At 31.7% G+C, this 9,707-nt stretch overlaps 1 non-coding gene across 1 annotated transcript; it reads left to right on the top strand.

Annotated features, from left to right (window-relative positions):
- The first annotated feature begins 2,849 nt into the window (after window positions 1–2,849).
- LOC112211043 (U4atac minor spliceosomal RNA) lies at window positions 2,850–2,965 on the top strand. The gene has a single exon (XR_002945417.1). It is a non-coding gene; the product is annotated as a U4atac minor spliceosomal RNA (small nuclear RNA).
- Window positions 2,966–9,707: the final 6,742 nt, after the last annotated feature.

Genomic DNA, 9,707 nt, shown 5'->3' with positions numbered 1-9,707 from the left:
ATTAGAATATTATAACTCTAAAATTAAAATTAAATTTAAAAAAGTGGCGCCAAAATTTGTATAGAAGTACTATTACTAGACCGACGGTTGCGCAAGGTGATTAGGTCAGAACCACGCCAACCGCCAGATTTTTACCCAATTAATTGTACTTACTTCGTGAGGCAGGGTGGACCCCGTACCCACTGACTCAGGCTACAGTGAAACAGACAATAATTGTCAGCCACAGCCATCAACCTAGATCTTGTAGCACATTGTCTTACCACTGCGCTTTCTGCACCCCTAAAATTAAGATTATGAATTAAATTGTAAATCAAGGGTCTTCTTTAATGACTTTCCACGACACTTCATTATTAAGCCTAGTTTTATAGTAATGTAGATTAGCTTTTACAAGTTATTCAGGGAAAATTTAAGTAGTTTTTATTTACTAGGGTAATTTGTGTTCACTCAATAGGCAATGAGCAATGAACTAATAACTTTTCTTTAACGAAGTTTGTCCCAACTTAACAAAAATGACAAAGTTTCTAAAGTGGTTTGGTATTTCTATTAAAATGTTATGAAGCTTTTAATTTTCTATTATTCGAAGGGATCTTTCGGGGTTCACTTTTGTAATAATCTTTTTTTATTTATTCGCTGAAGATACAAAAATATAATTGAAAATGTACAAATAAAAAATAAGTCTTGACCATGACAAAAAAATCGAGCTCTTTAATCAACATTAATACATTTTTTTATTTCTTGCAAATGATATTATATATTGAAATTATATTATCAAATATTATTTTCGAAAATAAAGTTATTATCTTATCTAACTATAAGTTTTATCTATTATGATACTTTGTTAACTCAAAAAGTTTGAATAATGTGTTTATGGTTTGATTCCATTCATTAAAAACAGGACATTCAAGTTGTTTTATTTCAAATGTTAAGTTTTGAGTTAAAAGAAAGTGATTACTAAAAGACAATTTAGGTCAAGTTATCCTAAATAATCGGAAAATAAACATGTCAACATTTTATTAAAAAAATAGTAGAATTTATAGTTTCCTAAAATCATTTGAAGACGACGTTCAAGCGGCTGAATAACGTAATATATATATATATATATATATTTAAATATGAACTATTTGCCATTTATTTCACCTTTATATTTTAAGGAAATTTTCCATGGCCATTAGACCATGTCAATTAAGTTGATTTCTGTATCAGGGGAGGGGGTGCCGTCTAATTGGAGGCTGAAAAATAACATTAACAAATAGTTCATTATTTTAGAAAAACAGTTTAAGATATTTGTTTGAGTGAAATGTAAAATTTCCTCTATTGGTCCTTCATTAAGCCCAGTTTCAATAGAGTTAGGGACGCCTCATCATGTTCTTAAAGGGGGACTTTATCTACTTTACGATTGCACTGTTGGAGCTTGAATAGTTTTAGTGATTATTTCTTCTTCGGTAAAAGACTGAACATGCTTAAAAAAACTTTTATTTTCTGTGCCGCGTTGGGCAATATTTTATTCAAACTTTTTAATAGTAAATTAGATATAAAATTACCTCCTTCCTGTTATCCACCAATCCTGTTACATCAAGTATATGAGATATGCAGTGGTATGTTGTGGGAATTCAAAGCTGTTCTAAGGCTGTCTGGGGGGTGCCACGACTGCATTTTATTTATTTACTTGTATATTTATATTTATATTTATGTTATGTATCTCTATCGGTTCCTGACTGGAAGAGACATATGTAATATATTTAATCCAAGAACTAGATACCATAGACCCCCATCCTATGGTATGCTAGATGTAATTAATTATTGGAGATCTTTTCCAACGGTTTCATGTTCACCAATTTATTAGGTGATGCTTATAAAGTGGCATGCAGAGATATTAAATTACAATGTGAAGTCAGGTTTGTACTTGGGAATATTTACAGTTAACGTATAATTGATAAAAGGTAGACCCATTAGCTTAAAGTTTATTTAAAATACTATGCATTGAGAATACTAGCTAAGATCTTTTATAGTCAAATTGAATCTAAGTTTAATCAACTCTGATTGCAATTGCCATTCAAAATACCATCTGAGGATTTTACTTAACTTGGTGTGTCCGGCGGCTTAGCGGTAGTCATGTAGTTCTTTCTCTCGATGGTCATTGGTCCTCTCTCCGTTCATTCTCATCGTCCTGGCCTAGCTAGAGATGTCCGTCTTTCTTGGCTGTTCTCCTTGCTCTGTACTCCTGTACTGCTTCAGGGCCCTTTCTCTTCTGTACTCCTAACACTCTTCAACTCCTGTAGTTGTGTTACCTTGCCTCTCGTGCTCTCCCCCTACTTGTTCGTAAGGGGTTGTCACCTCACGTTACCTGGCTCATCATTGGTTAATTCCAGCTCAAACCTTCAAAGTAACCGTACTGCATAGAGTCCGCGAGGGAAAATTCCCTAATTGACATCCTGTGATTTTTCCTGCTAATACTTGGGCTAATGGCTTTTGAAGTCCAGTTTTAAAAGTTTGATGAAGGCGCTGGGTTTCATGTGATATGTGGGTAAACAATGGTGCCCCATATAGCAGTGCTGGTCTCAGGATACTTTTGTATATCTGCAGCTTTAATCTCAATGAGTGAGCCGGAGAAGTGAGGAGGTGGTTGAGACGATATGACTTTCGTCTTACTGTTCTCGCCTTCTGATATAAATGGGCAGAAAGCTTAAGATGACGGTCTAGCTTTACGCCCAAATATACGATAGATTTGGAAGGTGAGCTCACCGTATTATTCACATGGAGAGTCTTCGGTAGTCTTGATCTCTTGTGCGCTGCGTGCGTGAATACAACACAATCCGTTTTAGCTGCATTGACTGAGATGTTCAAGTAGTCCCATCTTTGTCAAGGGGAGCATAATGTTCAATGATCGTTTAGTGAGAGCATTGATGCTGACAATCAAACATTAGTGTGCATTCCCTGGCTTAAATGCCTAGGACCTGTTTTAACAGGTGCAACTATCCTCACGGCCTTTTATCTCTCGGCAATTGATATAATATCAGGTGGACAAAGCTGACAAAAAAAGATCCCCAGTTTAATTAAATTTACTTTTATTTATTTCCTTCTCATGCTGGTATTTCAATTACATAACAGCAGTGAAAATGTAATTTATTTTTCCTTTACAGTATACAGTTATATTTTGTCATATACATGCATACATTTGCAATAAAAATAAGAGAACAAATTAATGCAAGATTTACAAAGTTTTATAAATTAAACTAAATAAAATTAAATGGTGACAAACCAATAAGTACAAAACAACTAAAAATAAAACAGCATCTACATTAGATCATTCACTTCAGATCAATACAAACTCGCGTTAGCATAAATATTGCATTATATTCTAAAACTTTATAAATAGTTTGGAATTTTCATATACATGTTTCAATTAAATAACTTTATTTTAAATAAATTTAAATAATGAGACTAGGGAATGTTTTCCCTGGTTACAACCGATGCTCTTCACTTGTTTAACACCGCATGAAAGATGAATGTCACAGTAAACCGTCAAGATCCATGGTTGATAAAAATCTTTAGCCAGGCTAATACATCAAAGGCGGGTGAAAAAGGGTATGGTAGATGGGGGGGGTGATTGAAGGGAGCAGCTTCTTTGATAGATAGGGTTAGCCACTGTGATTAATTGTGATTTGATTGAGCGGATCTGTGTATAACAGCTCTCTTGCAGCCCCCTAACAGCATCGGGCAGTCTGCTGGGCTGACAATTGTATGGTAGTGTAGAATGGACTGCATTCAGAATCAGGATTACTAGAATAATATTCAATAGTGGAAAAGGTTAATAGAAATATTTAGAGATTAATTTTAATATTAGTCTGATATCTAATAGTTATCTATAATCTATTATTGTGAGATCTCTAATAGTTATCTATAAACTGTTATAATTTAATAGTTTTTTTTTCTTATAATTTCAAATTTCCTCTTCTAAAAATATTTTTATATATCTTGATAATACTTAATTTTTTTTCAAAACTCAATTTATTTTTTTTTAATTTATTTTTTGATATTTACAATTGCATTATTTAAAAATATATACAACAAGTAAATTTGATGGAAGTTATACAAACATGATACAGACATTTCGAGAAACCTATCTATTGATAGATCTCCCATAACATTTCTAGATAAGTAGATCTCTATAAACAGTAGTAAAGATTTTATGAAGGATTGTGGATTGTAAGTATTGGATACGTAAAGAATTCGATGGTTTAGTGGTGCCCCTAAGTTAAACTCCGTAAGTCCAGATAAGCCTTATTACAGTCATATAAATGAGTCCTTTGTAATTAGTTGGGAGTTTAAACCGTTTGTCTGGTAAGGGTTGTAATAGTCGGAATCCACTAGCAGTTTCCTGTCTTTTCAGTCTTGTCTGAGGATTCGAAGTCAGACGATTGGAATAAGTGGAGTGTTATTAAAGGATACTATGCGACAGGAGGTTATGGGCTCACAATGAAGGGTAAATGCGATTTGGTGGGATTTGTCGAATCGCTGAAGGCAATTATCTAAAATTAAGTTAATTAATTAATTATATATTGAGTCCTAAAAAACAATGATTGTGATTGGATTCTTTTCCAAAGGCTTTTTGTGTGTTTATCAGTTTACCAATTGAATACCTTTATATTAATAGAATGTTGTTACTATTAATTATATAATACAATATGGCCTGGTATATTGGATTATATAATGGTATATAAACTACATAAAGAGACTAAGTATTTATTTACAATTTATTGCTATGATTAAAATGATTCAAATAAATGGTTGCCATAAAATATGATTCTTACATTATTTCTTATTGTTAAAATTATACTTATAGCTGTTGATTTGAATGATTCATGCCGTGGGATGTAGTTCCGTAGGTGTCGTCTTGTTCATAAGGGCTGTCCAGGTCTCGTGGCCCTTACGACTTCATCTGGTTGAAGTGCATCTTGCTCCACTCCGGCTTCTGCTGCTCTCTCAAGCCTGGTCCTCTCTCGTCTAAACCTTCCTGTTCCTTCCCTTTTTCCCTGGTCTAGTTGCCCTACCCCTTTTCTTCCACTTCCCTTTTGGGGCGTTACCTTATTTTTCAATCTCATTCCTCATTGCCAATAGGTGACCGAACGCTTCCGAGGTAGGTGTCCCCCTCCCCAGGCCCGAGAGTGGGTGAGAAAGTTTTGGCATGTCCAGGAAGGGCCTACACATGCTTAATTGGATTCCGATCCCTCGTCAAAAACTGTCTTCTTCAAGTGTCTAGAACTGCTAGATCTAATAAGCGAATGTGGCAAACCAAACACAAATGTGCACATATCCAGGGAAGCAGTAAGAGGTTCTTCGAAAGGCCTACCCTGACCAGGTATAAGGGATAGATGGTAAAAAATTTTAATAAATCTTGTTGTAATAATAGCTAATGCCTCGATACATAGCAGGATATTGGTTTCTAGCTAAGTATGTCGGTTAGGCATTTAAATCGGATCGAGGTCCTAATAGTAAATTATTATAAGTAATAGATTGTTATTTGTTTATGTATTTTGATTTATACACATAAAATATAAGGATCAGTTGAGCCACTCAACTCATAGCCACTCGCAAAATACTTTATGTGTATTATTCATTTCCACTGAGAGCAAAAGATTTGTTCATTTAATAGTGTTGTTGGGAGACCTCTAAGAATAAACATATATATAGGTAAAAACGATATCTGGATATACACGGTTTTATAGTTTTAATTCTAGAATTTTTAATGTAAATTCTACTCAGAGGTATACACTATTTTTTTATCTGTGCATATTCAGTTTTACAAACAGCTAATTTTACTGTATCAGATTTCAGGTATTATATGAGCTCTAGCTCCACAGCTATATTGTTACAAATAGAATACAAAGGTAGTACGCAATTGAATTTCGAACAATTAAATTAACCAGCTATAATCGAATCTTGATTAGATAAGGGTAATGAAGGCTAAAACAATGGCGAAGTGAGGCGGTAGCAGATACCGTGCTTCTAACACCTCAACGGTTTTAATGACCAATTAATTAATTATTATTGCAGAAAGAAATACGATCAGCGAATCTTCTTTAAACTAATTAAAACGGACCCTCTATAAGGAAAGAGCATAAGAAACTTTTGCAACCTCCTCTTTCAACTCCTTTAAAAGACTTGTTTTCAATTTATTTCTATTCCAGTCAGACTTTTCTCCTTTCCGCGTTCTTTTTCAATAGCACTTAGGCGAGAATCCCGTTCATAATTTGAAATTCAAACTTCAAAAAGATTTCTTTCTCTGCAGTTCCTTTCCTTAACTTTAAATAATGATGGATAGTTCCGTTGTAGGAGTACTTCTGATTAATGGTTTACGTATTTTTATTCTGCACTTTTGACCTCATAACGATGGCTATAAAATTCAAAGGCAGGTTCCATCATTGCATAAATAAACCAATTTTGAAGAGTACGCGATAAAGAAGATTTTAGACCTCTGGTAAAAATCAGTTGCATCTAGTGAGGAATGAAAAACATCATTGAATAGTTAAATCTTTACTATTATTACTTTGTATTATATTCGAGGTAATGTTTTAATTACAATTATATGAGTAATTATAATATATTTATGATTAAAATTTACTTATAATTATAATTAACCTAAAACTACTTATTTTTATAATATCGAAAAGGGGATATCTGAAGAAAAAAAAAAGATCTTAAGTTCTTGAGCATAAAAGCCTCGACCTAGACGGTACCATCCTCTCAGCTAAGTTTTAATTATAGTTTAAAATTTGAGCCAAACCAATATTTTTTTTAATAAATACGAAATTAAAGATATAATTGTTTTTATGTTAGCAATAATTACAATAACGAAACCATAAAACTTATGGTTCAAATCGAATAATGACGTGTAAAACTATTTACTTCAATTAACGATTACAAGCATGCTCAAAAAACTATTTCACACATAACAGATTATTTCTCACACGTTAGATCATTATTGTATAAAAACTGAACACTTCCTTCTGAATGCATTGATTTTCAAACTAAAAAACGATAAATTAATAAGTTACTTTATATAATTAAATTAAAAGAGAGAGAAAATGCTATAAAATATCTATATTTAACTTTCGAATAAAGTTATGAAAAATGTAAACTTGAGTAAGTAAATTTTTGGAAAAGTTAATTAGTTAAAACTTCTGATTAACCCCACACTCGTAGTTTTTTGTTCATTTCTATTAATATTTTACTACAGATTGTGCTAAACTGAAATACGAAGAATGCCTACCCCGGTTTACCTTAGCGGAATGGTAGTCAATTTAAATTGCATTTCAGTCAATGTAAACGCAACGTTATGATAATATGATGAAATTAAGTTAGGAGTCAAGATACAAGATAAATAGCGACAAAATAATTGTTTTAAAGTTAATATCAATTATCATGATCAAATTCAGGGCAGTTACAGCACAACTGTTTAAAGGTCTTGATGGGTAGCCAAAAGAAACAGATTTTTAACAATAATACACTTTTAAAAAGAGCGAATAAGGAGCAGTCAAATTAAATAATCTAAGCGAAATATCACAGATGTTAGGATTTTTTTAACAGTCTTAGCTATCGGTCAATATAATAGTTTATGACCTCAATATTTTAATTCAAATTATATTTGTTTTGGAATTAGTATAATAGTTGTTAACTGTTGTTTAAGGTATATAACATTAAATAATAACTAAAAAATGAAATAATCAATATTGAGAAAAAGTATTTTCAATTACTGTAATTTAGAATTGTTATTGCAAAGACATGATAAACCACTATAATTGTAGAGCTCTCTCTAAAAGATTTTAACTGACGAAGAAGACGAAAAAAACAGGCATTTAACTTCTTTTTTTCAGATTAAATCATAAGGAAGTTTTTTATGCTGAAAAATCGTTTTGTTAAGTTTTGAAATAATAACCATTTTAAAGAGAGTCCTATTATTTTTTTTCAAGTTAAAACGTTACAAATGTTTTCCGAAAATACTAGTTGTCAATTTCGCTTTACAGCCTACACAATATATACATTATTTAAATATTTAAAAAAATAACAAATAAATAATATCAACATCAACCACCAAGTTCGCCTCGTTCTATATTCAGATAATGCTATTCCAAGAAGATTATTGTTAATTTTTCATGATTATAAATACTTAATTTTACCCTGAATTCAGTAGTTTTCAGAAATAAAATTAATTTTTCCTCTGACATTTTATACATTTTTTTTAATTTTACATAAAAACTAAATAAGCTAGAAAAGGGGTTTAATAAACCATTCCGCAAATCCGGACTGTAATACGGGTTTGTTGTCCCAGCCTGCGAGATAATCGGACAGGCGCGACTTGGGCAAGTTTCCTCCATTTTAAATATAGGGAAATGATTTATCTTAAAATAGTTTCAAATGTTCTTAAATCATATAAAGTTATTCTAGTTTTATTAATGTAATTATTAATACCATTTAAGGATATGTATCGCCTATAGTTTTGGAATCTCTCGGTCCAAATAACTTTGTCAGTCAAATCCATGTTAAGATTGATTGGACACATGTTTAATAAGATACTTACAATCTACAATTTTATAAAATTTGTATACAATAAGCTATATTTTATTATTTAGATAACTTTTTTTCCTATATAACTAAGGTCTAGCATTGTTCTATACCACTAACTACCACCATTCTTCTATATAGATGTAATCTTTTCAGGTTGGAACTCTTTAAATATATTCACTATTCTGGATAATATAATCGCAATTACCATAAAATATAATCGTAGGTACTTTTTTTCAACTATGATTATGCTAAATAACTTAATACATAATGCTTATTCAGTTGTAGTTGAATTTCCTATGCAAAATATTTTCGGCTACCATAAGAAAATATTGGAAAATCAGCGACTTTTACATATGCTCAATATAACAAGATAGAATCGGAACGAAATAACATCTTTAGAATCGAAATAAGGATACTAGCGTCGGGGGAAATCAAAGCAATAGAGCGGGGATCTACTGTTCCATGTTGGCCCTTATTATTTCCCGGCGGAATTTGATTTTCCACCTTTTTACACAAGGTTTCACACAAAAGGTTTCGAACAAAGCTGTTCTCATACGAAGTATCCTTGTATTTTCTAAAGAAATGGCCAGCATTGTATGAACTGGTATTATGTTTCACATCCTTCGCTGTCCAGGTTGTTTTTTCTAACTGCACTTAAAAGATTTTGTGGAAGATATGCTCTTAGATTCTTTTAGTCCTCCAGATCATGAATTCCGCTGTACTGTACCCCTGATGTTAAGACTAATCCATTTAGATAGTAATTACATATTATGTACAACAATAAAGAACATTTTAGTAGTTTTAAAGCTTTCATAGGATTCATAAAAAAGTAGCACCAGGAATAAAGATGAATTCGTTTTATTTTTTAATTTGTGTCTAAAGGTTCAATTTTTAGAAGAAAAAAACTTATTACTTTTAATTTCTTTATTTAATCATTGGCGACGTTTCAGACAATTGACCATCATCTGTTCCTATCTATAATTATATAAGAAAAAAATTTTTTTTTATTTATTTATTGATATTTACAACTGTATAAAAAAATACAACAAGTAAATTTGATCATAATGACATAATGATATGATACAGGATGTAGAGAAACTACCCAGTAGTAGAATTCTAAAAACAGTTTACAATATAAGGTC

This window comes from Halyomorpha halys, unplaced genomic scaffold, assembly GCF_000696795.3.
Source record: "Halyomorpha halys isolate HHAL.00 unplaced genomic scaffold, Hhal_1.1 Scaffold2121.1, whole genome shotgun sequence".
Taxonomy (NCBI): domain Eukaryota; kingdom Metazoa; phylum Arthropoda; class Insecta; order Hemiptera; family Pentatomidae; genus Halyomorpha; species Halyomorpha halys.
Note: the sequence above shows the minus strand (reverse complement) of the source record. Positions and strands in the feature narration are given on the sequence as shown.